Source organism: Eptesicus fuscus, chromosome 10 (genome assembly GCF_027574615.1).
Source record: "Eptesicus fuscus isolate TK198812 chromosome 10, DD_ASM_mEF_20220401, whole genome shotgun sequence".
Taxonomy (NCBI): domain Eukaryota; kingdom Metazoa; phylum Chordata; class Mammalia; order Chiroptera; family Vespertilionidae; genus Eptesicus; species Eptesicus fuscus.
Genome location: NC_072482.1, coordinates 58,998,977 through 59,025,904, shown reverse-complemented (window position 1 = coordinate 59,025,904; position 26,928 = coordinate 58,998,977). Strand labels below are relative to the sequence as shown.

Below are 26,928 nucleotides of genomic sequence, written 5' to 3'. Positions count from 1 at the left end.
CTTGGCCAGCCAAGTGAATCCTCTCAGATTTTGGGTCCCTGGCATGCATGATTGGGCCACTAGATTCTTTATGGGCAGGTAGCTTCTGGGAATGAAATGGAGCTGCTGAGAAAATGGGAAACAAAATTCCAATATGGAAAATTATCCCACAAAGAAGTGACTTGTAACTTAAGATGTAATGTCACCACATGATTTCCCACAATTGCGTTTGTGATTGATCCTGTATAAGGATCTTTTTGATGCTTTTAAGGGGTCTGCTTTTTTTTTTTCCTTTGCTGCAAAAAGCTTTATTGTTTCATTTGGTCCAGTGCATGGGAGAGAGCTTCAGATGGTGAAAAGAATGGCTAGTGGTTTCGGGGAGAGGCTCAGGTAAAAGCCAGACACCAGGGGAATGCAGAGGGGCCCCTCAAAGGCCTATGGGCTCCAAAGGCTCCTGGTCGTGCTTGAGGGTGAGCCTTTCGAAGAGATACTCGCCCAGCCCAGCCTGGGGGCCGGCCAGTCTGCAGACGTTAGTCAGGTGTCACCCATCTTCTTGATGAGTTTCACCTCCTCACCCCGGAAGTGGTTCTCCAGGAAGCCACAGAGCTGAGGGCCTGCGCGGGTAGAAGCCAGGGCCTGCAGCTCCAAAAGGGCCTGGCTCAGGTCCTCTCCAAGGCCTTGGTGGCTCCCATGGCGTCCCAAGTTTTGCCCACTCACCTTGGGAGGCTTCAGCACGTCCTGGAAGAGAATGCGGCCACCGCACTGGTTTTGCAGCTTTAAGAGCTGCTCAGCGCCTCCTGCTTCTTCTCCACCAACTCGGAGGCAGTGGCCCCCGCCCTCAAAGCCTCATAGTCTCCAAGGAAATAGAAGCCCAGAGAGAGGTAGGAGTGGGAGGCCCGCAGTGCAGGCTGGCCAGGCGGTTGACCGCAGCCTCCATCTCGGTGGAATAATGCTGACGAATTTGGGAGCTCATGGTTGTTCGGCAAAAAGGAGTTAAGGTAGATAAAACACTGGTGTGTTGGCTGGTCTCAGAGGTGGTTCTGAAGGTGGGGACTGGATAAGATGCAGGAGAGCGGCAGGGGGCTGGAAGAAGGGGCGTCCCTGAGTCTGTTCTGCCCAAAAACTGTTGAAGCAAGAGACAGGTTCGGGACCACAGAGGGTACTGCCAGGGCTCTGCTCTTTATTTAAAAACAAACAAACAAACAAATAAACAAACAAACTCCCTACTTTAAAAAAATGATTACAAATAAAAATGATTGATAATCACAAATTATAAAAGCATCTATGAAGAATAACTTTGCTGCATATTCTCAAAATTTGTTTTTCAGAGTCATTTAAAAAATTTATAGTTATTGTTGAGAGTATTACATGTACCCCCTCTTCCCCTTTGGCCTCCCTACACCCCACTCCCGCTCTACCCCAGGCCTTCACCGAACTATTGTCTGTGTCCATGGGTTATGCATATCCATAATAATAAAAGCATAATATGCTAATTAGACTGGGCATCCTTCTGGGCGTCCTTTCGGACGAAGCCGGGGCTGTGAGGGCTGAGGTGGCCGCCGCAGTGGGTGGGGGCTGAGGCAGCCATGGCGGCAGTGGGGGGCTGAGCCCCTTGCACAAATTTTGTGCATCAGGCCTCTAGTATGCATATAAGTTCTTTGGTTAACTTCTTCCCACACCCTCGCCCTTACCTCTGAGATCTGTCAGTCTGTTCCATGCTTCCATGTCTCTGGACCTATTTTGCTCGTCAGTTTATTTTATTTATTAGATTCCACATATAAGTGAGATCATGTGATATTTGTCATTCTCTAACTGGATTATTTCCCTTAGCATAATAACCTCCAGATGCACCTATGCTGTCTCAAAGGGTAAGAGATCCCCTTTTTGACAGCTGCATAGTATTCCATTGTGTAAATGTACCACAGCTTTTTAAAAAATCTATATATATTGTTATTGATTTCAGAGAGAATGGGAGAGGGAGAGAGATAGAAACATCAATGATGAGAGAGAATCATTGATGGACTACCTCCAGCACACCCCCACTGGGGATCGAGCTCGCAACCCGGGCATGTGCCCTTGACTGAAATCGAACTCGTGACCCTTCTATCCACAGGCCAACGCTCTACCCACTGAGCCAAACCAGCTAGGGCATACCACAGCTTTTTTATCCACTCATTTAATGATAGACACTTGGGCTATTTCCAGATCTTAGCTATTGTAAATAATGCTGCTGTGAATGTAGAGGTGTATATATTCTTTCTGATCGGTGTTTTGGGATTCTTAGGATACATTCCCAGAAGTGGGATAGCTGGGTCATAAAGCAGTTCCATTTTTAATTTTTGAGAGCACTCCATACTGTTTTCCATAATGGCTTCACCAGTCTGCATTCCCACTAAGAGTGTACTAGTTTTCCCTTTTCTCCACATCCTCACCAGCACTTGTGGTTTGATGATTTATTGATGGTGCCATTCTGACAGGTGTGAGGGGATATCTCATTGAAGTTTTAATTTGAACTCTCTGATGATTAATGATGTTGAGCATTTTTTAAAATGTCTCTTGGCCATCTGTATGTCCACTTTGAAGAAGTGTCTATTCAGGTCCTTTGCCCGTTTTTCACTTGGATTGTTTGCCTTCCTGGTGTTGAGTTGTATGAGTTCTTTATATATTTTGGAAATCAATTCCTTATCAAATGTATCATTGATGAATATGTTCTCCCATACAGTGGGCTTCCTTTTTGCTTTGTTAATAGTTTCTTTTACTGTGCAGAAGCTTTTTATTTTGATGTAGTTCCATTTGTTTATTTTCTTTGTTTCTCTTGCCCTAAAAGATGTATCAGCGAAAATACTGCTACATGAGATGTCTGTGATTTTACTGTGTATGTTTTCTTCTAGGATTTTTATGGTTTCACGACTTACAGTTACGTCTTTTATCCATTTTGAGTTTATTTTTGTGTGGTATAAGTTTGTGGTCTGGTTTCATTTTTTTTTTTTCATGTACCTGTCCAATTTTCCCAACATCATTTTTTGAAGAAACTGTCTTTACTCCACTGTATGCTCTTGCCTTTTTTTTTGGTCAAATATTAATTGACCATATTAGCATGGGCCCATTTCTGGGGTCTCTGTTCTATATGCCTGTTCTTGAGCCAGTACCAGGCTGTTTTGATTACAATGGCTTGGTAGTGTAGTTTGATATATGGTATTGTGATTCTTCCAACTTTGTTCTTCTTTCTCAAGATTGCTGCTGCTATTTGGGGTCTTTTTTGATCCCACATAAATTTTTGGAGTCTTTGTTTTAGATCTGTGAAATAGGCTGATGGTATTTTAATAGGCGTTGCTTTGAATCTGTAGATTGTTTTGGGTAGTGTGGACATTTTAATGATGTTGATTCTACCAATCCATGAACATGGTATATACTTCCTCTTGTTTGTATCTTCCTCTATTTCTTTTGTGACTGGCTTATTTCATGTAACATAATGTTCTCAAGACTTATCCATGTTGTACATGTGTCAGCATATCCTTCCTTTGAAAGGCTGAATAATATTTCATTGTATGTATTTACCACATTTTGCTTATCCATCAATGGACACTTGAGTCACTCCTGTCTTTTGACCATTATAAATAGTGCTGCTAAAAACACAGTGTACAAATATCTGTTACAGTTTCTGCTTTCACTTCTTTTGAGTTTACACTCAAAGGGGAAGTGGACATGCTGGATCATGTGGTAATTCTATGTTTAATTTTTTGAAGAATAACCATATTGTTTCCATAGTGGCTTTATCATTTTTACACTCTCACCAAGTATCTAAGAGTTCCAATTTTTCCCCACATCATTGCCAATGCTTGTTCTCTCTCTCTCTGTCTCTTTCTCTCTCTGTCTCTCTCTCTCTCTCTCTAATAACAGCTATTTTAATGAATGTGAACAGTCATGAAACTCTTTAATGTCAACACATGTATAGATATATTATCTTCTTGAAAGACATTTGGCTTTTTAGTTTTTCATTGTGGAAAGAAAGTTGTGATCAATAAAATCTCTATATGTACATCTTTGTGATTGTGGCTGATTATAAACTTATATTATATTACAAAAAGTCGAATTAAAAGAATATATGTTTGATGAGGGCATGTGCTGGGGGATGGGAACAGCCAGGGAGAGGTCAATGAGGGAAAAAGGAGACTTATGTAATACTTTAAACAATAAAGAATTTAAATAAATAAAAAAGAATATATGTTTGCAATGTTTCCTGAAATTTATGCTCTGAGAGCTTCTAATCCCCACACACTAACCAAGATTGAATATTACCAATAAAAAGTTAATTTTGGCTTTAACTGGTTTGGCTCAGTGGATAGAGTGTTGGCCTGCGGACTCAAGGGTCCCAGGTTCGATTCCCGTCAAGGGCATGTACCTTGGTTGCGGGCACATCTCCAGTAGGGAGTGTGCAGGAGGCAGCGGATTGATGTTTCTCTCTCATCGATGTTCCTAACTCTCTCTCTCTCTCCCTTCCTCTGTAAAAAATCAATAAAATATATTTAAAAAAAAAGTTAATTTTGCCAACAAGGGATATCTCATTGTTTTTATTATATTTAGTTTCTAGTGAGATTTAATATCTTTTCATCTTTTAAAAAATTAATTTTAATCCTCAGTTGATATGATGAGAGAGAGAGAGACATTGAGAGATGTGGATGTGAGAGAGAAACATTGACTAGTTGCCTTCCATAGGGGCCTTGACCAAGAATCGAACTGGCAACCTTTCAGTGGCTCCAACCAACTGAGCCACTCGGGCTGGTCTCTTTTCATCTTTTTACTTCAACCCCCAATCAAATGGATTGAAAACTGCAGATGAGTGGTTTTTCCAAAAGAAGGATTAAATATACTACACAGTCAAAAGAAATATATTTTTATAGTTTTCATTTTTAAATTTTAACATTTATTTCATCTAGCACTTATTTTAATGGCTTTATTCCCTGCCCTCCTCTCCCCCCAATGGTTAGCTAGTTGTCACAATAGTATGGAGTAGTCCATCTTTCCCCCAATGATTTTAAAAGCCATCTTTATTATATTTTAAATTGTACAGCATGACTCTTTTTTGGATTATGTATTTTGTTCCATTGATGGGTCTGTCAATTCTTGTGCTAGCACAACACTGTTTTAATCACTATTGCTTCATAATATATTTCAATTGCTGATGGGACAAGCCTGCTTGTTTTTCTTTCCCCCTCCCTGGAAATTTCTTGCTGGTCTTATGTGTTTATTCTTCTAGAGAAGAAATTCTCAACCTTGGCAGCACATCATAATCACTCAAGGGGCTTTAATAAACTCTGATAACTTTGTCCCACTCCCAGAGGTCCTGGTTTAATTGCTCTGGGTGCAGCCTGGGAACAGAGAGTTTTAAAAGCTCCCAGATGATTCTAATGTGCAAGCCAACATTGAATACCACTTTACAAGATGAATTTTAAAACTATTTTGTTTCATTTCTATTATTTCCATGTTTGAGGCATTCAGTTTTGATTTGTATTGTATCGATGTGTAGATTAATTTAGAGGAATTTGACATCTTTATAATACATTTTTTTTCTATTAGATTCAGTTACAGTCTTTGAATAAAATTAGAAACAGACTTTTGCTAATTTTAAGAAAAAGATAAAGGCATATCTAAAAGGATTTGGGTGGCTCATAGATGTGAAGGGAAGCTGAAGGACTAGATTTTGGGGTAAAAAGAACCAGAGCACACACAAGGATCTGGGACCAGCTGAATGCAACTATCACATTCCTCAGCTGGACCAGCTTTCCATCTTTGAGGCATTTTGCTCAAATTTCAGATTCTGAAAGAAAATGTAATGATCCTCACTTGAGTAGTTTGTCTACCCCTTGGCTGGAGGAGGGCAGGATACTTTGAAAAAAAAATTTTTTTTTTAAATTTACCGATTTGAGAGAAGGAGAGAGAGAGAGAGAGAGAGAGAGAGAGAGAGAGAGAGAGAGAGAGATTTGTTGTTCCATTTATTTATGAATTCATTGGTTGATTCTTGTATATGCCCTGTGACTGGGGATTAAACCTGCAATCTTGGCTTATTGGGACAACACTCTAATTAACCGAGCTACTCAGCCAGGGCAAGGGCAGGATACTTTGGGTGACAGTCCCAACAAGCCTACACACAGTGGGACAGAGAAAAGGAATCAGTAGCTGTTTCAGAAACAGGGGTTTGGGGGTTGGGTGTTGGGCAAACAATGCCAACAAGGACAACAAAATTAGATGTGCAGTACATATGTGTGAGCAAGGCATTTCTCTTTATTTATTTATATTTTCTTCAGTGTTCCTTGGTGGTTTATAGTTTTCTTTAAAAAAATTTTTTTATTGATTTCAGAGAGAGAGGGAGAGGGAGAGACAGAAACATCAACAATGAGAGAGAATCATTGGTAACTTGGGGAATCAAAACATAGGTTGATGCTCAACCACTGAGCCATGCTTGCCAGGTACTAGTTTTCTTATTTAGTTTACATATTACTTATTTAGCTTACTTCTAAGTGTTTCATGCATTTGTTTCTATTGTGAATAGTATCTTTTTTATTTTCTTTTTACCTGGTTATTTTCAACATATAAGAAAGTTTCGTGATTTTTAAAAAATGTAGCTTTATTGAGGCATAATTGAGAAACATTGTGTTTTTACATTAATCTGACCACCTAATAAAACTCTCTAGTGGTTATAAAACCTTTGTGTTTCAGCCTGTCAGATTTTTCAGGTATTGTCTCTCTCTTTACTCCCAATATTTTATACCTTCTTTCCCCTTTTCTAATCATTTTGGCTAGCACTTCCACAAGATTAAATAATAAATCACCTTGCTTTGTTCATTATATTTATGGAAATGATCCTTCTTATATTTTATTATTAAATGTCACACTATTATAAATACATAATTTATCATGTTTAGAACATCCTTGTATCGATGTTTCATAAACCTGTATTTTAAATTGGCAATTGCTGTGGAATTTTAAAAAATGCCTCTTTTGGAATCTCTTGAGGTGATGTGATTTTTCACCTTTAAAAATTACAATGATGAATTTTATTAATAGAATCCATATGTTGAAACATCTTTACATTTTAAAAATGAACTCTACTTGGGCTGGTATACTAATCTGTTAATCTAATGCTGGATTCTACTTATAATGCTTTACATAAGATGTTTGCATCAATTTTTATACTTAGAATGTAAGATTTCAAAAAATACTGTTCTGCACTATTGTTATATAGTGCTGTCTCGGTCAGCTTAGGCTTCTATAACAAAATATCATACACTGAGTGGCTTGAACAACAGAAATTTATTTCTCATAATTCTAGAGGCTGGGAAATCCAATATCAAAGTGCTGGCCAATTTGGTTCCTAGTTAGATCCCTCTTCCTGGTTTGCGGACAGTTGCCTTCCCACTGTGTCCTCACCTGGTAGAGAGAGAGATCATCTGCCTCGTATCTTTCTTTTCTTTTCTTTTTTATTTTATTTTAAAAAATATATTTAACATTAAGGGGCAATTAAAAATTACCGCTTTCAATACATGAAACCTAAATGTCAAAAAGTGCCAACAATAATTTTTCTTTTTCAAAGGCAATAGACATGGCTAAACTGTAAAAGGCAAGTGGTAAAGTCCAAATCTAAGACACTAAGACTTAGGAATGAGTCAGACTTCATAGTCTATGTGAGTAAAAGTAGCATCTAGAGGAAAATAAAGTGTGTGGATAACAGATTCTAAAGAAGCCTCATTTTATTATGGAGAGCATACAAATTCCTTTCCTCATAGGGAAAAAAGTACTATTTCCTTCACCTGGATGTTAGATATGCCTCTCCCACAGTCCCCAGCTTACTCTTCTACCGGTACTTTCCACGGCGGTTAAAATGTTTGTAGAGATAGCTGATGCGTTTGTTAAGGTTGTGTAGGTCATCACTGAACATCCGATTTCGACCATTCTCTTCTTTCGGATACAACGCTGCAATTCATCCTCCTTCCAGCCTCGAAGCCATTTGGGGCCCTTGATTAGTTCTTTGGGGTGCTTTTCAAAATTTCCCAGGATCCCGATGTTATCATACACCCCAAACATGGCCCTCTTCTCTTTCCAACGATCAACCACTTTGGGGGACAGGATGGTGAGCCTTACAAAATACAAGTCAGGAACACCCAGAGAGAAACTTCTGCAGGCCTGGGGCACCCAGCTCCACAGGCGCCTTCCTGCATCCGCAGCGAGGCACCCTGCCATTGTCCTCGTCTCCCCCCTCCAACAGCAAACAGCTATAGCAGAGTGCCAGCCAGGCGTGACCTTCAAGGAGATGACAGGAACCGCTTGTGCTGCCTTCACGTAGGTTTTAGGTGAAAGCAACCATCTTGGGCCTTCCCTCGTATCTTTCTTATAAGATACTTTTCATGCAGGGCTAGAGGCAGACCACTTTCTTTCCAGAGTGGCAGGTGGCAGTTTTAAAATCAAGGGAACTTACTTAGGCTTGGGTGGCCACAAGAAAAGTAGATCTTCCCACCCACCCACCCAATCTTAAAAGTTTGCACAGAGGCCTCTATGTGTATTCCATCCACACAGAACCAACAACATTTCACTCTTCTCAAGGCTGTGCCTTTGGAGCAGCTCCCACTGTGGAGATGGTAGACAGAGTGAACACTCCAAGGACAGGTTGAGCTCAGTGGTCAACTGGTTATCACATCCTCTTGGTGACCTCCTCCAGCGGGGACTAATACCATTCATAGGGGCTCTACTCTCATGACCTACATACCTCCCCAAAGCCTCCATCTCCAAACACCATCACACCAGGGATTGGGATTCAACATATGAATTTGGGAGACATAAACATTCAGTCCATAGCAAGTAGCTATTAGAAGAGGTCATTAGGAATCTTAATTACATTATCTGTTCAATTCTCTCACCTATGCGCTCTACAGATGAGGAAACAGACATGTTGAGAGAAGTTAGATAACTTGCTCACAGTCACCCAGTTTAGTATGTCACAGAGCAAGAACTGATGCCTGACCTAACACCAAGTCAACGCCGTTTTCATGGTAGCAAGTGGCTTTTTGTGGGATCATAATAAGTCTTTGAAAAGTAACAACTGGAATCTAAGATCTCTGCTTCCTGTTCAACCATATTACACACACACACACACACACACACACACACACACACACACATAAATTTTTGACTTTAAGATTCATTAAATATATTTATTATGGCTTCCTTTGTTGATTTTGGTTTATAACATACATGACGTTGTTGTCTAGGATCTTTAGAACTCAGCAGGTGTATCCCTACAAATCAAACACATTTGCAGAGCCAAGTATTTGCGTTGTTAAGCAGTATCTATATATAATACCCAAACATCTAGCAATTAGCTTTCAGTGCTTTCACAATTTCAAAACAAAGTCCAACAAATTACAGATGCATCTTAAGCAGTCTACTAAGTAACACACACATCTCCTGGTTTTAGTGAGTCTCCTCCAAATCCCTGGAAGCTGAACCAATGTAGACAGCTCCTGGGAAGGCACATGGGCGTTTCTTTAATTATCATCAGCTGAACTCAGGGCGACAGGCAGAGCCGTGCCCTGGGAACATGCTTTGCCAAAAAGGAAAGAGTGTTATCAGCTTGGCCTTCATATCAGTCCATGTAAATCCAGCCAAACACCAGGAATGCTAGGGCCTACTCAAGAATGCAAATAAGCTCCTTTGATCCTAAGTTTTGGTGATACTTCCTGGTATTTGGGGGTATAAAATAAATGCGCTGCGTGGGCTCGGGGTCCTGTCCCTCCATCAGAGTGGCAGCGTCCCACCTGGTTCCCAGCTTGCTTCTATTTCTGCGTCTTGCTTTCTTTTATTTCTTTTTTAAAAATATATATTTTATTGATTTTTTACACAGAGGAAGGGAGAAGGATAGAGAGTTAGAAACATTGATGAGAGAGAAACATCGATCAGCTGCTTCCTGCACACCTCCTACTGGGGATGTGTCCGCAACCAAGGTACATGCCCTTGACCGGAATCAAACCTGGGACCTTTCAGTCCGCAGGCCGATGCTGTATCCATTGAGCCAAACTGGTTAGAGCTTTCTTTTATTTCTTAATCCCCAGCTCCTCCACTCAGGAACCAGACCCGTTCCTTTTCCGTAGTGGACGCGGAAAAGAGAGAAACACCCCACAAAACAAATCACTCAAAAGCCACACCCGGTGGAGGCAGATTCTGTCTCTGGAAGATACCTTAGAGACTTTAGGACTTAACACAAGACCAATAAATTCCCAGTCACATTCATTTCTTCCTCAGATGCTCAGAACCAGGAAGGCCCTTCTCCTGAGGTTACACCTAGGGGTGGAGAGGAGAAGGTGGGCAAAGGGAAGGGAGTGAGAAAGAAGAAGGAACACAGAGACTAACCCATCAATCACATTAGAGAGGAGGCCACAAGTTAACATGAGTAACAAAAGTTGTTGGCTCTCCGTGGGGTCTCGTCTGGCTTGCTGAGACTATATTATTTCAGTTATGCTGCACGAACCATTACCCTTCTCTACCCTTGCCACCACCTCTCCCCGAGCATAAAAAAACAAAAAAAGAAAGAGAATTATGTGTATGACAGTTTGCTAGGACCCTCCCGGTTTCCCTTTCAGGGGTTGTCTTTCTACTTCCATACTCTACCATTCCTGCCTGGGTGTCTAACTCACATTCAAGTCCCGTAGAAATTCTTTCTACCAGATCTTGCTCTTACCAAGTCCAGATGAAAAGCAATATGTAATTAAGATGCAATGTTTCAGTACAGGATAGAATAGCAGGCAAGTCTCCAGAGCCAAAAGGAGATTGGAAAATGGTGACATTTCAGGTACCATGACAGGTGAAGGGCTAGTATCCCCAATTCATATGTGCTCTGGCCTCACTGACAGTAGTTTAATGAACTATTTAGTTCCAAAAGTCCAAAACATTCCCTGGGTCCCCAAGGACAGGCCTCCAAGACCCCCTTAGGGGTGCTTTCAGGGTCATGAATTGGAGAGAAGTCTCCCAAATTTAAAACCAGAACACCAACTCTTCAGTGTGTCCAGGATCTTTGTTTGGGTGTGGCCATGAGACCTGGGAAAGTGGACAAACCCTTTGACGATGGCTCCCTCCGATGAGCTGCATCAGCCTCCCGATCAACACCCTCTCACGGAGAAGCAGAAAGCCCAGGAAATCTCAGTCAGCAAAGGCACTCGTTCCTAGTGATTGAGAGGTAGCTCAGGGTTTCCAATGCAGTTACTATTTGGTAGGATTTTAATTTTGTGCTGCTGTTGTATAATATCATTTTGCTACTAGTGATCTTTCACTACTGAATATTCTATTTCAGCATGTGATAAAAATTCATAGCAGTGATGTGATTCTGTGCAAGAAACCTGATAAAATTGAGAGGTTTATGCATTTTTGTGTGGCGGATACAGTTGGGGTTATGTTATGTGTGTGCTGATGTGTGGCTTATTTATTTTAGGTTTGGTTTGGCCAAGGATTTTCTGCATCAGTGGGTGACTATACTATCACATGTAAACCAGTCTTCAGCTTCCTCCAGTCTTCAGGTGTCCCTACATTTTCTTTCATGTCTTTGGTCTTAACTCCATTCAGATGACTGGGGCATGGGTTGGGAGGTGGAATGCAGATAATTCTTCAGAGACTGAGAAGGAAATATTCAAATGTTTATTTTAATAAAAATATAAAGGAATCATGTCTTGCTGTAATTCAACATGTGGTTTGATTTCAGGCACTCTCACTCATGTGGAGTTAGAGCAATGCTGCCCTTGTCATGAGGTGTTCCCAGGACAGTGCACCCATGTCAGGGCCCCAACTCAGAGGGTGGGTGGTGGTATCCTCTTGTTGCCCTCCAGTGCCTTTAAAAAATGTTTCTATTGATTTTCAGAGAGAGAGGAAGGAAGAGGGGATAGAGAGACAGAAACATCAATGAGAGAAACATTATCTTTTGGCCGCCACCCCCCCTCCCCTGCCGCATGCCCCCCAGCCTAAGGTAGAGCCTGCAACCCAGGCATGTGCCCTGACTGGAAATCAAACCACTGACCTCTTGGTTCCTGTGTCAATGCTCAACCACTGAGCCACACCAGCCAGGCCCTCCAGTGCATGTTGATCAGTTTACACAGGCACAGATTTGTGGGTTTATAGATTATGCTTTCTAATTTAGGTAAAGTGTCCGCCTGGTTCATAGATAAATGGCCAAAGAAGATTCCTGCAAAGAAACTCGTTGAAGAGAGAGCTGATAACACAAACTCAGGAAAGCATGAGAGTAGCAGGGGGTTGTGGGTGGGATTTGGGGGGAGATTTATCTGAGTTCTTTGTCAGCTCAGGTCTTCTAGAGACATAACTGCCTATAATTTGAGAAACAACTTGGGAGATAGTCCAATCTTCATTAATAATACATTAACCAGTGATATTTCTGTATATGGACATTGTTTTTGTAGAATTTTAGTATTTTCAATTTCAGAGATTGACCTTATGTGACATCCCCTGTGATTCTGGACCCCCCTCCTGCCTTCTCACAGGTGTGACTAGCATCATTTGGTCACAAGGTTTCTGTAGACTGCCATGACAGTGACAGAATGGTCCCATGTTAATGTATTTTTAAGTTACACTAAACATTATATTTTAAAAATGATCACTGAACAGAATATATATTTATTATAGAAAAAGCAGTTATTCAAAAAGAAGACAATAACAATGAACTAAAATCACAGGACTTGGGGATATTTACAGATGACAGTCTTTTCCAGTCATAAATATACCTTTATTTCTTTCTTACGAAAGTAGATTTTGTTATACATTTTATTTGTAAACCACTTAAACATCCATGCTATGGATTAACTAAATTTAAGGCCCTTCAAAATTGTCTGTAAACAACGAAAAGTCAGGCACAAAATATCTCTTTAATTCAAATTTTATGCTGTATTTTCTAAAAATGTGTTTTCTCGGAGAAGAAAATAATGTGTTATTTATTTGTCTTATGTTCCTTCAGATTCCCAGCCTGGCATTCAGCTTCTGGGAAAAGTTTCTGACCAGTTTACACAGGCACAGATTTGTGGGTTTATAGATTATCCTTTCTAATTTAGCTAAAGTTTCCCCAGTAATCTCTGCTTATGAGGAGCAGGAAGTCCGTCAGATGGAGAGAGCAGCAGAGTGAGCGTAGCTGTCCCGCTCTTGCTTTTCCATTTACCTCTAATATCATATTGCTCATGACTCAGACCAGAGACTGGACATTGAAAAGTGGTTCAAAACAAGGGGACAAACAAGAGGAGAGTGGGGAATCATGACCTCATAGCCTGTCTGGGTGGATGCAGCATATCCACATTTCAGGGTCAAAAGAAAGGCAATTCTGAACAAAGTCGGAGTCCACAAAGGCAATCATGACCTTGTTCCATTTCGTTTAATGGTTCTGTTTTTCACATAGACTAACAATGTTCCAATTACTATGCTTTTGAGAGGGCAACAGCTATGTCTTATTCATCCTGTTGATCCCCAGTATCATGTCTTTGACCTAGTACCGTGGTCGGCAAACTGCGGCTCGCGAGCCACATGCGGCTCTTTGGCCCTTGAGTGTAGCTCTTCCACAAAATACCACGGCCTGGGTGAGTCTATTTTGAAGAAGTGGCGTTAGAAGAAGTTTAAGTTTAAAAAATTTGGCTCTTAAAAGAAATTTCAATCGTTGTACTGTTGATATTTGGCTCTGTTGACTGATGAGTTTGCCAGCCACTGACCTAGTAAACACTCAGTAAACATTGTCGTTGGTGATCCAAAGAGTTGACACCTATCTATTAGAATGGATCAGAAAATAAAGCCAGGTTGCTGTATACATGAGTCAGTTGATTTTCTATAGCATTGTCAGGAGTTGAATGGTGGTTTCCAAAAGATATGTCCACATCTTTACATCTTGAACCTGTAATATTACCATCTATAGTAAAAGATTAAATATTATATTACTACTAGAGGCCTATGCACGAAATTCGTGCACCAGTAGGGTCCCTAGCAGCTGCCGGCTGCCGGCCGGGTACTCCCTCCCTTCCCCCGGCCACTCCCGTCCCCTGGTCGAACTCCCAGACAAACTCCTGGTCGAGGGGACAATTTGCATACTACACTTTTATTACACATGATATGGTAAAAGATGTGATTAAGTTAAAGTTTTAAATCCAATGATAAGAGGAAGGTAGGCGGAGATTAGATACGTAGATGAGAAGGCAATATAAAGATTGAGGTGATGAAGCCACAAGCCCCCAAATGCTGGGGAAGCCACCAGAAGCTGGAAGAGGCAAGGAAGAATCCTTCCTTAGAGCCCCCGAGGGAGCACACCCTGCTGAAGCTTGTATTTCTAGCTTTCCACGTTATGAGCGAATAAACACACGTTGTCTTAAAGCCACCAAGTGTGTGGTGACTTGTCGTAGCAGGCTTAGGGAACGAATACAAGAATGCATGAAAGGACAGAGCTTGTGGTTGAGAGCATGTGCCCTGGGGCCAGACTTCCCTTCTTCAACCCTGACTTCACCAGTTATTAGTGTGTACTGCTGGGCATGTTGTTTACCATTGCAGGGCCATAGAGTGCACAGTAAGGGTAGTTCATATGGACCTGTGTCTGGAATGAGTGAACGTACAATACATGCTAGTTATTGTTATCATCTACATTATCACTACAGTTGTTATTATTGCCAGCAACAGAGGATGCAGCACAAAAAGGCATTTAACACAGCAATTACAAATAAAGGTTTTATGTACCAGATCATAAAATTTTCCTGAAAGATATTAAAACCTAAATACAGGGGGAGGAATATTATGTTCACAGATAAAAATGCTTAATAGAGCAAAGATGTCAATTCATACAAAATTGATCTATAGATTCAATGCCATTCTGATAAAAATCCCAATAGGTGTGTGTTGTTTTTTTAAAGAAATCGACAGCTGGTTCTAAATTTGATGTGGTATAGCAAATAACAAAAATAGCCACTACACATTAGAAGAAAAAGAATCAAATGTATGTTGAGTCTACACTGGAATACTGTGCAGCAATAGGAACAGTGGAATGATGGTTACACACCATGGTAGGGATGAATCCCCTGAACATGAGATTAAGGTGAAAAAAAATGTCAGAGACAAAATTTATAACCAGGCAAACTTAACAATATGTGATTAAACTATTAAGAGCAGCGGGAGAATTATTATTATAAAATACAGGGATGGTAACCTTTGGAGAGTCATGTACTAGTAGGTGGCTTCCGAGGTGGGTTTGGAGTATAAGAATGTTCATTTTATTCTTATTCTTTAAACTGTTTCTATATTTAAACTTTATTAGTATTAGTATTATTTTAATCCTCACCCAAGGATATGCTTTTTCTCCCCATTGATTTTGAGAGAGAGAGAAACATTGATGTGAGAGAAAATCATCAATTGTCTGCCTCCCCGTATATGCATTGACTGGGAATCTAACCTGAAACTTAGGTATGTGTCCTGAATGGGAATTAGACCCACAACCTTTTGGTGTATGGGACGACGCTCCAACCGAGACACTTGGCTAGGGCTAAACTTTATTTTTAAAAAGGAAAATGAATATTATATTTAATTTATACTTTCACTTCAAGAAAACGCTCATGGAGTGTTCTTGTTTCAATGTTTCTGTAAATAGTTGTAGTTCTATAACTACAAAAATATAATCTTCTACATTTTGTAATTTAGCATGGTCATTGAATTCCGCCCCCTCCCCCCCATTCATGTATTCGTATTTTTTAAGTTGTTTCATAGAGCTTACTTAATTGCACATGGAAGCTATCCAGCCAAGAGGACATAGAAACTTGGGGAGCTTTATAAAGGCCCCAATTTGATACGTTTATCTGGGTGGAGCAGTGGGGCCACACCTCTCTGCCTGCCACCCATGCCTTGGCAGAGGATCACTGCAGTGTGATGAGAGATGATCATTGTGCTAGCTGTGTGTAAGAAAATATAAATGTTGAAAATCAATGGTACTCTTTCTCTTAAATGTTTTCTATTCTCAAATGGATTTAGATCGGATCTGAGTCACAGCCCTGGAATAGAGAAATTTGATGTAAAACTTGAAGATAGTCTCTAAACTTGGAATATAAGATGGGTTAGAAGAGTCAATACCCATAGGCAGAATCAGATAATCTTTGGGGAGAATAGGTTACTTTTCCAGTGGCCTTTGGGGAAATCTCACCCCTTGTAGAGACAGATACACTAGAGACTGTCCAGTGACCTGCCATCTCGATGCTGTTTTGACTTCTCATAGACAAGAGCTACCCAAATCCAGAGAGCTCAAATCCTGAGTGTCCCTACAGTAGCAACGATTATAATCACAGCCAAGCACACAAGGCCAACTGCATTGCCAGTGAGGCCATTAAAATATTGGAAAATGCATTCTAGCACTTTCAGATTCTTGGTCTAATGCCCGATGATATGTATTTTTTCCAATTTGAAAATTCAGCATTTAAAAATGAAAACAAATCAAGTATAGAAATATAAAAAACTTCATATTTTTATACTCAAACTTTACATAAATCCAAAGATTTCTCTTTCTTTTTGCACCAAGACATAAATACTTTTCAGGCTTAAATATGTGAATGGAAGATGGTTCAATTCCATTGCAGCTATGAAGAATGAATGGAATTTATTGAATATTTGTTCTGTATTACGCTTTTATGTTGCTATGCTAGGGAAAAAACTGACAGGTTGAGAAAGTTATTAACATTTCACAACACTTGAAGGCAACTGACTTTAGATAAGACAAAAATGATCAGTATGGCCTGTGATGTTACTTTAGTTTAAATCCAGGCTGCCCTGCAGCTCAAACAGAGATAACGAGCAGGACTAGGATGAATGTTTTCATTGAAGTCCCAACTTCAAATATTGTGAGGGTCTCAGGAGGTTACCTAGTATATTCCTAGTCTTTGGCAGGATTATAGTTTAATCAGCTGAGGCAGGTGACAATCCATTTTACTTCTAAAATTGGAAGTAAAGAAATTCCACATGAGCCCTGGCCAGGTGGCTCAGTTGGTTGGAGAGTCGCCCCAAACACCAAAAGGTTGCACTTTTGATTCTTGGTCAGGGCACATACCTAAGTTTCAGGTTTGCTCCCTGGTCTGGGTGCTTACCCCCTGTAGACGTTTCTCTCTCACATTGATGTTTCTCTCTCTCTCTCACTCTCTATCTCTCTCATAAATCAATAAACACAACCTCAGATGAGGATTAAAAAGAAAAGAAAAGAAATTCCACATAACTCTTTCCATGGTCCTTTCTATAACCTTAAGTTTTTTTGTTTTATTTTCTCAGGAGATATATGCACACACTAATGGAATGCAGAAGGCAATGTGCATATGTCCCTCCCTCATCACAAAAGAGGCAGGTTTATCTTTTAGTATCTATGATGATTTGTAAACAATATTAAATCATACTAATCCCTCTTCCTTCTCCATCCAACCTCACATTCTTCCTGTGTAAGTAGCCCTGGTTCTTTTGACTTCTCTTGTTTCTTCAAATTGTTTCATTTCTCTCTCCTCTTTAGAATTTCCTGGAAGGGTTTGCATGGGCTTCCTTAATGCCCCCGGAATAGGAAAAGCAATCCTGCCTCAATCCATGGGGATGTTGTCAGCACCACGGACAGTGACCCACAAAGCAAGCTTTTATTTAAAGTGAGGCTACATTTTGCCAGGAGAACAATATCTTTGAAGGCCTTTATCACTTCTTTTCCCCCTTTCTTCCTAGCTTTCTACTTTTTGAGGTAAACCATTTTAACTTTTTCAAATTTTCAGTACAGGCAGAGGAACCTCATCTCAGTAGTCTATGAGGCTGATGGGCCCATGCTAACAGGAAGTAAACCTATCTAAGTTTGCTGGGTGGGGTTATTTCATCACTGGGCCCTCGGGTTCATGGAACAAGTACAAAGAAGCATTGGAGAAGGATGGAGTAGGCAAGAGGGGCAACTCCTTCTTTTCTTCTCTTGAAAATGGCCCAATTAATTATATTTCCCAAAGAATTAGTGTCCCCCAAAAGTGTTTTTCTTCATAGCTTCCATTTTCTGGTTAGGAAACATTTGTTCCAACTTTAAAGCCATTAAATATTTGCTCTTCAAGATTGAAGAGCAAATATTTAATGGATTTAAAGTCTCTGTCCAATATTATGGAAGGAAAGTTTATAATACTTAAAAAAATTTTAAATGCATGTATTTTCTCACCCAACAATTCCAACACAGAACTTTTCCAACAGATACATTTGCACATGTGTAAACAACACATGCATAAGGTTATTCATTCAAAACAGATTGGACTCAACCTGAAAATTAATCAATATAAAGCTGTTTAAATAAATTATAAATTTATGCAATCAAATACTAGGAGACCATAAGTAAGAGAAAGTTCACCATGTACTGATATGAAAGATCTCTAGAACATATCATTAAAAGAAAAAAAATGCTAGGATCAGACCAAATGTACATATTAAGATATTTATGTAAAACAGAAGAAAACCATGTATAGGTATGTATGTTTGCACAAGCATGAAACACCTCCAGGACAACATGTAGAAACAGAACTACCTTCAAGAAGGGAAACTGGGTAGCTGGGGTGAGAGGTGGAGGGGGGTTGGTCATTGTACACCTCTCTGTACCTTTTGAATTTTGAGTAATGTGAATGTTTTAAGTATATAAGAAAGAATAAATAAATTTAAATAAAGATAAAGCAGATTATGTGACTCAGTTTCCTCATCTATGAAATGGATATATCATACCCATTGTTTATTCTAAGACTCAAGTAGGATGATGTATAAAGATTATATTATATTGAAAAATATAATTTTATTCATATAATGTTCATTTTGAATATTTTAATAATGTATGGACACTCTTTAAGTTCTCTATGTGCTTCTTAAATTTTGAAGTCTAAAACTGGACATAAGACTGACATTATAATAATATAAAGTAAATTCATATTTGTGAAGCATGTTAGAGTTATCATCGCAGGATAGCTATTATATAAAAACTAGAGGCCCAGTGCATGAATTTGTGCACATTGAAAGGAAATTAATTAGAAGAAATATTTTAATATTGCTATTCACCCTTTCTCTATAATAGAAGTGTCAACCAAATTCACGATAGACAATGACAGATCGAAACACATGCGTGCGATTGGCGCCAGTGAGAGCATTATATGTATCGCGCATGCATGAGTCAACTTAGCTTTTTATAGATATAGAATAAACTGGCTTAATTAGACCTGCTTTCTGATTTAGATAAACCTTTTCCATCCCAGTGAAGCACCCCAACTTCTCTTTTGGGTAATTGTCAGCAACACAGCAGTAAATATCAACACGAAGCAGATTATTATTGTAGATCATGCAGGGAGAGGGTAAAATATTTAACTGCAGCAGTGTTTGACTATATTCTGTGCAGTGAGAAAACCTGAAGTCATTTTCAAGTTCCACCATTTCTTACTTCTTTTCAGTCGGGTCAAGTTTCTAAACTTTCTAAATTTCTGCTAATGAAAAGAAAATAGTATTCTACCGAGTCTCCTATCTATCTACTCCAGGACTTCTGTGAGGATCAAATGAGATGAGGCACATGAAAACACTTCACAATTTGGTTAAAGTGTAAATGTTTGCATCTGGCTATAAAGCAAGTCATGTTCCTGGGCTGAAGAAACTGCAGGGAAGCTAGTTGCTAGGGAGAGGAAGCTGGGTGTTACTACGTGCTGTCATTACCCAGACAGTTGGACACTTAAAATATTAGCCTTTTATATATATAAATAACTTCATTCTATGCTCCCTATTGTACTTTTTCTCTTTATGCAGGTCAATATAATTTTTGCTTTTTAATAATTGGTGCTTCATAACTACCTTAGAGAGGCTGAAGTATGCTTAGGATGACTGGAAAGGGCCTAATTAGATTAGTGAGTAACTTGTAGAAAGCTTTGATGTCTGAGAAAAGAAGGGGAAACAGCTGCAGCATTAAACTCCTAGTGTGATCCACTGAGACACTGGAGTGTAAATTCCCTTTGTTCAATATTTAGAAGGAAGAAACAGTATACTTCTGGGGAAAATAATCCTTTGGGTCCTGTATAACACATTTAAAAATAATAATAATAAAAGCCAATTTAGAAGGGTTTCTTGTCAATCCTATAAGAAAGGAGATTCAAAAGACTGTAGCACATAATATTCCAAAGGGAAGTGTTAAAAAAAGCACCCTAGCTTTCCACATTCCAAGGGGTCCCCTGAGAGCTCCCACACCTCATTAAACATGTGAGCGTCACTTGATAGAAAAAAGGGTGACAGACTGGAGGGTCTTTGTGAAGTGGACCACAGTATAAAATCAAAGTAAAACGCCTCAGTTTCTACCAAGATTATAAAAAAGGAAAATAAACCCACAATTTTAGTTCAATTTTTTTCTCCTAATGAATATTTTTTCTCTGCACAGTTTATTCAAAAAACTTTTTATTTCCAGAATGTCTTCTCCTTTTTTTCATCCTCTTCTTCCTCCTTCTCCTCTTCCTTTTCTTCTTCCTTCTTCCCTTTTCCTTGTCTTTTCTTTATATCAGAAGTTAGCAGACTTTTCCTGTAAGGAGCCAGAATGTTAAATATCTTATGCTTTGCGGGCCATGCAGGCTCTGTTGCAACTACTCCACCACCGCTGTGCAAAAGCAGCCATAGACATCTCAGAAGTGAATGGGTGTAGCTGGTTTGTTTCTTTAATCCTTACCTGAGAATATATTTTTTAAATTGATTTGGAGAGAGAGAGAAAGGGGGAGAGAGAGGGGGAGAGAGAGAGAGAGAGAGAGAAAGAAACATCAATGTGAGAGATAAACATCAACCAGTTGCCTCCTATACACACCCTGACCGTGGGATTGAACCCATAACCTAGGAATGTGCCCTGACCAGAATAGAATCAGCAACCTTTGGTGTATGGGACGATGCTCCAACCAGCTGAGCCACTGGCCAGGGCAGTGGCTGTGTTTTTTGTTTATAAAAAACAGGCTGTGGGCCAGATTGTGGCCCACAGGCTTTTGATTCTCTGGTCCTGATCTATGTTGTCATAGTTTAAATAAAGCTCACGGAAGAAATCTAGTCATCTGTGTTTGAGACAACAGGGGAGCTCTCTGGAAGAAAAGAGATGGGTATCTATCTATACTTCCTACTTCTTTAAACAGATCAAAGATTTAAATGTTAAAAAATAGAGAATAACAATATTTTAAAAACATGAGAAAATTATTTTAACACCTCAAAATAGACAAAACCTCTCTAACTATTAAATAAAATTATTTTAAATTGATAGGTTAAACTACACTAAAATTTTTGCATGAAAACTACATAAGAAGCTGGAAAAATATTTATAACTTATATCTCAGGTAAGGGAATAACCTCCTTAACATTTATTTCTACAAATCAATAAGAAAAATAAACAATTACCCAATAGCAGGTTGGGGAAATAGGAGACTTTTCACTGTATATCTTTTTATTCTTTTTGATGTTTAAATTATTTGACACCGTTATTAATATTAAAAATATAAGATCATTAGTAATCATCCAAATAACTTAGTCTTACACACACACATACCTATTATTATTTTTAGATTCATAGATATTATATTATTTTGGGTATGCTAATAATAAAATCTGTATCTTATAAATCTTGTTGTTTTTTTTTTCTTTTTTGTTAATCCTCACCCAAGGATATTTTTTCCATTGATTTTTAGAGAAAGTGGAAGGGATGGAGAGAGAGAAAGAGAGGGAGAGAGAGAGGGACAAGGAGGGGAAAAGGGAGAGAAAGAGAGAGAGAGAGAGAGAGAGAGAGAGAGAGAGAGAGAGAGAGAGAGAGAGAGAAACATTGATGTGAGAGAGACACATGGATTGGTTACTTCCAGCACATGGGGATCAAACTTGAAACCCAAGTACATACCCTTGATCAGAATCGAACCTGAGATCCTTTGGTGTGTGGGCTCATGTTCTAACCACTGAGCAATGCCGGTCACGGTTGTATCTTGTAAATCTTGGGGGAAAAAATTCTACTTCATATGTGAAAAGAGGATTAGCCAAAAGGATAAGCTGTCATTCTGTAGGTCCCCTAATAATCAGTCAGATTAGAAACAATGAAGACTTAGTCGTTAAACTAGTTTGATGATTATAAAGAAAATAACGATGATGGAAGGAGAACCCGGGGTTGTGGGGATGGAGTGCGCAGAGCGCCAACGCAGGTTAGGAGGCGGGCCCCGCCCTAAGGGTGTGCAGATATTCACATCAAGCCAAATAGCCCTAGGATCTGAGGGGGTGCAGGGCTCAGCATTTTGCTGGCAGAACAGAGCACACCGCTTTCCACTTTCTGTGCCACTTTCCACAACACTGTGCAGTGTGCAGATGGGAAGTAATTTTTTTCAGGAATGACTACAAATTATTGACATTGATTTTTGAAATCATCCCTGTTTGTTTGGCTCATGAAACACCTGGTAGCTAATGCTTTCGAGCACTCTAATTGGGAGTCTGCTTTAGCTGATATTTATACCTTAGCTGGATAGAGCACCTACTACAGTACAAGACAGTACATTTATTTTTATTTTTTAAAATATATTTTAATTGATTTCAGAGAGGAAGGGAGAGGAAGAGAGAGATGGAAACACCAATGATGAGAGAGAATCATTGATTGGCTGCCTCCTGCATGCCCCACACTGGGGATCGAGCCTGCAACCCAGTCATGTGCCCTAACTAGGAATCGAACCCTGATCTGGTTCATAGTCGATGCTCAGCGACTGAACCACCTCAGCTGGGACAAGACAGTAAATATTTGATGAGAATAATGCTTGGTGCAATGCAGTGTTCTTAGAGAGAGTATTTGGAAAGATGACAGAGGTATGGCAAATAAGTGTTCAGTAACTCACCCCCACCTTCTTTCCTTTTGCTACTCCCATCTCTTTCCTTTCCCTGTGTTAAAAGTTATGTCTGTAGGACTCCCTAGGAAAAGACTGAGTGGTTTGTGGGAAATAGTGCACTAGTGGCACTCAAAAATTTTTAAATCTTCACATGGACACATGGATTGTTACTTCCTGCTATGTTCTCACTGTGAAGGGAATAATGATACTCTTTCCTCTGTTGATGTTGTGGGGTAAGCTGATAACCAGAGATGTTAAAGTTACTGGCAGAGTTGCAGTTAGCTACCAGGAACATCTCATGTAATCAGGGAACTAAAAGAGATTTTTGAGGGGTGATGGAGTTGAATGTGACAACTAATTTTATGTGTCAATCAGGCTGGGCCATGGTGCTGGGAATATCTGGTGAACCATTATTCTGAATGTTTTTCTGAGGGTGTTTTCTGGATGACATTCACATTTAAATTGGTGGACTTTGAGTAAAGCACATTGCCCTCTGTAATGTGAGTGGGCCTCATCCAATCCTTTGAAGGCCTTAACAGAGCAAACACTGACCCCCTACACAAGAGGGAATTCTGCCAGCTGCCAGCCTTTGGAGCTGAACTGCAACATCTGCTCTTCCCTGGGTCTCCAGCCTGCCAGCCTACCCTGAAGATTTTGGACTATGCCAGACTCCATAATGTGAGTAAATTCTTTAATATTATTCTACTAGAGGTCCGGTGCACGAAATTTGTGCACAAGAGGGGGGTGTCCCTCAGCCCAGCCTGTGCCCTCTTGCAATCCAGGTTCCCTTGGATAGGGTCCCTAGGCCTGGCCAGCAATCAGGGCCTATAGGGGCTTTCCTTCCCCCGACTACCAGCAGCTGGCCCTGCCCCCACCACTGCCACTACTTTCCATCTCTGCGGTGCTGCCCCCGCTTCCCCCACCACTGGTCGCCTCCCTCTGTGGGCGACAGGCATGGGGTGTGATCACTTGGTTGGCCTGGGCCTCCCTCTGCAGGGCAATCACTGGCTGGCCCTGCACACCCACCACAGTGTCATTGGCCAGTGGCCTGGGCCTCCCTCTGTGGGGCAAACGATCGCGGGGACCCCCAGATTATTGCCCCGCAGAGGAAGGCCCCGCCCCTGGCCTGGGCTCTACGATTGATCAACTTTCAGAGGGTGGCCTGGGCCTCCCTTTTTGGGGTGATTGCAGAGCCCCTCCCCCCCCCATCAATCACCCTGCCAGCTGTGGCCTGGGCCTCCCTTTTTGGGGCAATTGATCGCAGAGCCCCCCTTACCGATTGTCCCACAGAGGGTGGCCTGGGCCTCCCTCTGCTGGGAGATCATGGGGCTATGGCGGGGCCCCCCCAACCAATTGCATCGCACCCACCTTGGCTGGCCTGGCGCCAGTGTGTGTCATAGCATGGTCGTCCGGATAGTTGTTCTGCTGTTCAGTTGATTTGCATATTACACTTTTATTATTATAGATATCTATATATCTCTATCTCTATCTCTGTCTCTGTCTCTGTCTCTATCTCTATCTCTATCTCTATCTCTATCTCTATCTCTATCTCTATATCTCTACATCTCTAATCTCTATCATCTATCTATCTACACACACACAGACACAGACACAGACACATAATATTGGTCTGTTTCTCTGGATAATCCTGACTAATACATTAACCATGCTATTTTTTTTTTGTTTTGTTATAACTCACTTGAAATTACTTAATATTTTGCAGGGGAAACTACTTATTTACTTAATTCTCTGTTGTGAGCTACCTCTCTGAGTTTCAATGCCCTTATCTGTACAATGAGAATGGTATGGTGGCAATGGTTAGTCATCCACTAAAATCCATTCTTCCCTTCTTTTTGGGTGCATTAGCCCACATTTCCTGGCATCCAACCAGTCAAGGTGGCTGTGTGACCATGTTCTTTCCAAAGGAATATGAGTGAAAGGGTTGTATGCCACTCTGGGCCTAGGTCTTAAAGTAGTGGGTGTTCTCCATCTGTGCCATCTTTCCCTTTCTGTCAGGGATGGGTCTTTGGCCGCCCAGCATTCACCGTAGAAATGCCTGAGGGAATGGCAGAGCTGCACAGTGGAAAGACCCAGAATTCCTGAATGATCATGTGGAGCAGAACTATACCACCAACTTCAATGCCGTTATGTGAATGGGAAATATATTTCTTGGCTCTTTAAGCCACTGTATTGTTAGTCTCTGTTATAGTAGCTTGGCCTTTGCCCTAACTAACACAGGACAATCATAGCAACTGTCTTACCTACTTCACGGGATTTTTATGAGGATCAGATGAGAGAAAATGGGAAGGCTCTGCATAAATGTTTAACGTACTATCTTTACTTAATTTTTCAAAATCAAGCTTCCTTTCGGCCCCCACAGCACGCCTGTGAAATGGGACCACTGGGCTGGATGATCTCTAGGAACTGCCCGTGCTTTTCCTGACTGGAAAGAGACTGCCTTGGGATAAAGAATTGCGTGAGAAATACAGAATGGCTAGCAGCTTTTGTTAATTACCACCAACCACGTCTGGATCATATTTAGGAACTAGCAGCTAATGCAAACAGTGGGTAATAAATAGCTATTGAAAGCAGCTGACACAGTAGATAAACCTTAATTTTATAACGGGTTCACAAGCTGGTGGTGATCCCTAAAGTGCCCATGTGAGCTACAACATACTAAATGTCATTAGTTGTCTAGACCTTGCCAGAAAACCAGTTTAGAGTGACAGGATTTATGGTTTCCCACTCCTGTGAGGGCACAAAATCCACTAGACCACGTTAGTCTGGTGAGAGCCACGTATGACTCTTAGCTGATTCTCAATTTACACAAAAGCACTTCCATTTCCAAAATACAGTATAACAAGCATATATATTTACATATAAATATAAAAGAAGTCTTCATAATAGAACAAGTCCACAGTTGAAGTAGATATGAGCAGACATTTAAAAAAAAAAAAAGGGGGTGGGGTGGGGGAGTGGGGAATGGAAAGAAAATGATCCGGCTGCTTTGAAAGACCACACATGGCCTCAGAGCTTTTGCTTCATTCTTACAGGATGAGAATGGGATCTTTCCTGCCCCTTCGATGTGGTTAGAGCCAGGTCTGATGGTCCGAATGAAGTTGTTTATGAGGCCTTTGCAAAGATGTATTTCCACGCTCTCACTGACACTGCTTTCATATGGTTATCAAAACTTAGCTGGCAAGAAAAACCATCTATAGTTCCCATTAGGAAAAGTGATCCACTAGGAAAAACGCCAGGAGGTACTTCCAGGTTTGAAGAGCAGTGCCATAGGCGGAAATCCTGCTCTGAGTCCAGAATGATGAGAAGGGACATCCTGGAAAAATATGTGAAAATGTCCAACTTGTAGCCGCTGGGTGTAATGCAGAGGAGTTTCTTGGGAACAACACACACCACCTACTCACTCTAAGCAAGCAAGTGCGCAAGCCAGCTATTTGCTTTCAACATTGGCAGGCACTTCCCCCAGCAACGCTTTATATTGAAAATCAACAGGAATCGTTTGGGCTGAAAGGGGATTGTCTTAGGTGCTTAATGGGAGAAAAGATCTGAGCTTGTTTGTAACAAGAAGTAAATATCAGCGATTCAGGGCACATTTGGGAATTTCCATCATGATACTAAATGTCAAAGAGAAACATCTTCCTTTATTACTAGACCCTAAAGACTAATTTACCCAAATACAAAGTTGTCTTTACCCAATGAGAAAGAGAAAAAGAAAATGAAGTGAAGTGGGTAATTAAACAGAGGAACGAGGAAGAAAATGAGACTGTAGTTTACATACGGCTCAGGAGCGTCTCTTTGGTCTGGGGAGGGTGAACTGTTATGAGGGTTTTATGCTGTGGGGGGTTGACGGGGTGGACCGGTGACAGGCGAGAGAAATGGGAAGAATGTGTGGATCACTCAGCGTCAGTTTCTCGCTCACCATCTTACCGAAGAGGAGGGCGTAAGACATCTCAGCAGAACTGAGCTTCATAGCTCTCTGTATGGAGAATCACAAAGTCTGGAATGAAATTTTCACGTGGACTTGTTTGTGTGGAATTGATTT

General features: G+C 40.5%; 1 pseudogene; it reads right to left on the bottom strand.

Annotated features, from left to right (window-relative positions):
* Positions 1-7,758: 7,758 nt before the first annotated feature.
* Positions 7,759-8,217, bottom strand: LOC103298782 (39S ribosomal protein L51, mitochondrial-like; annotated as a pseudogene).
* Positions 8,218-26,928: the final 18,711 nt, after the last annotated feature.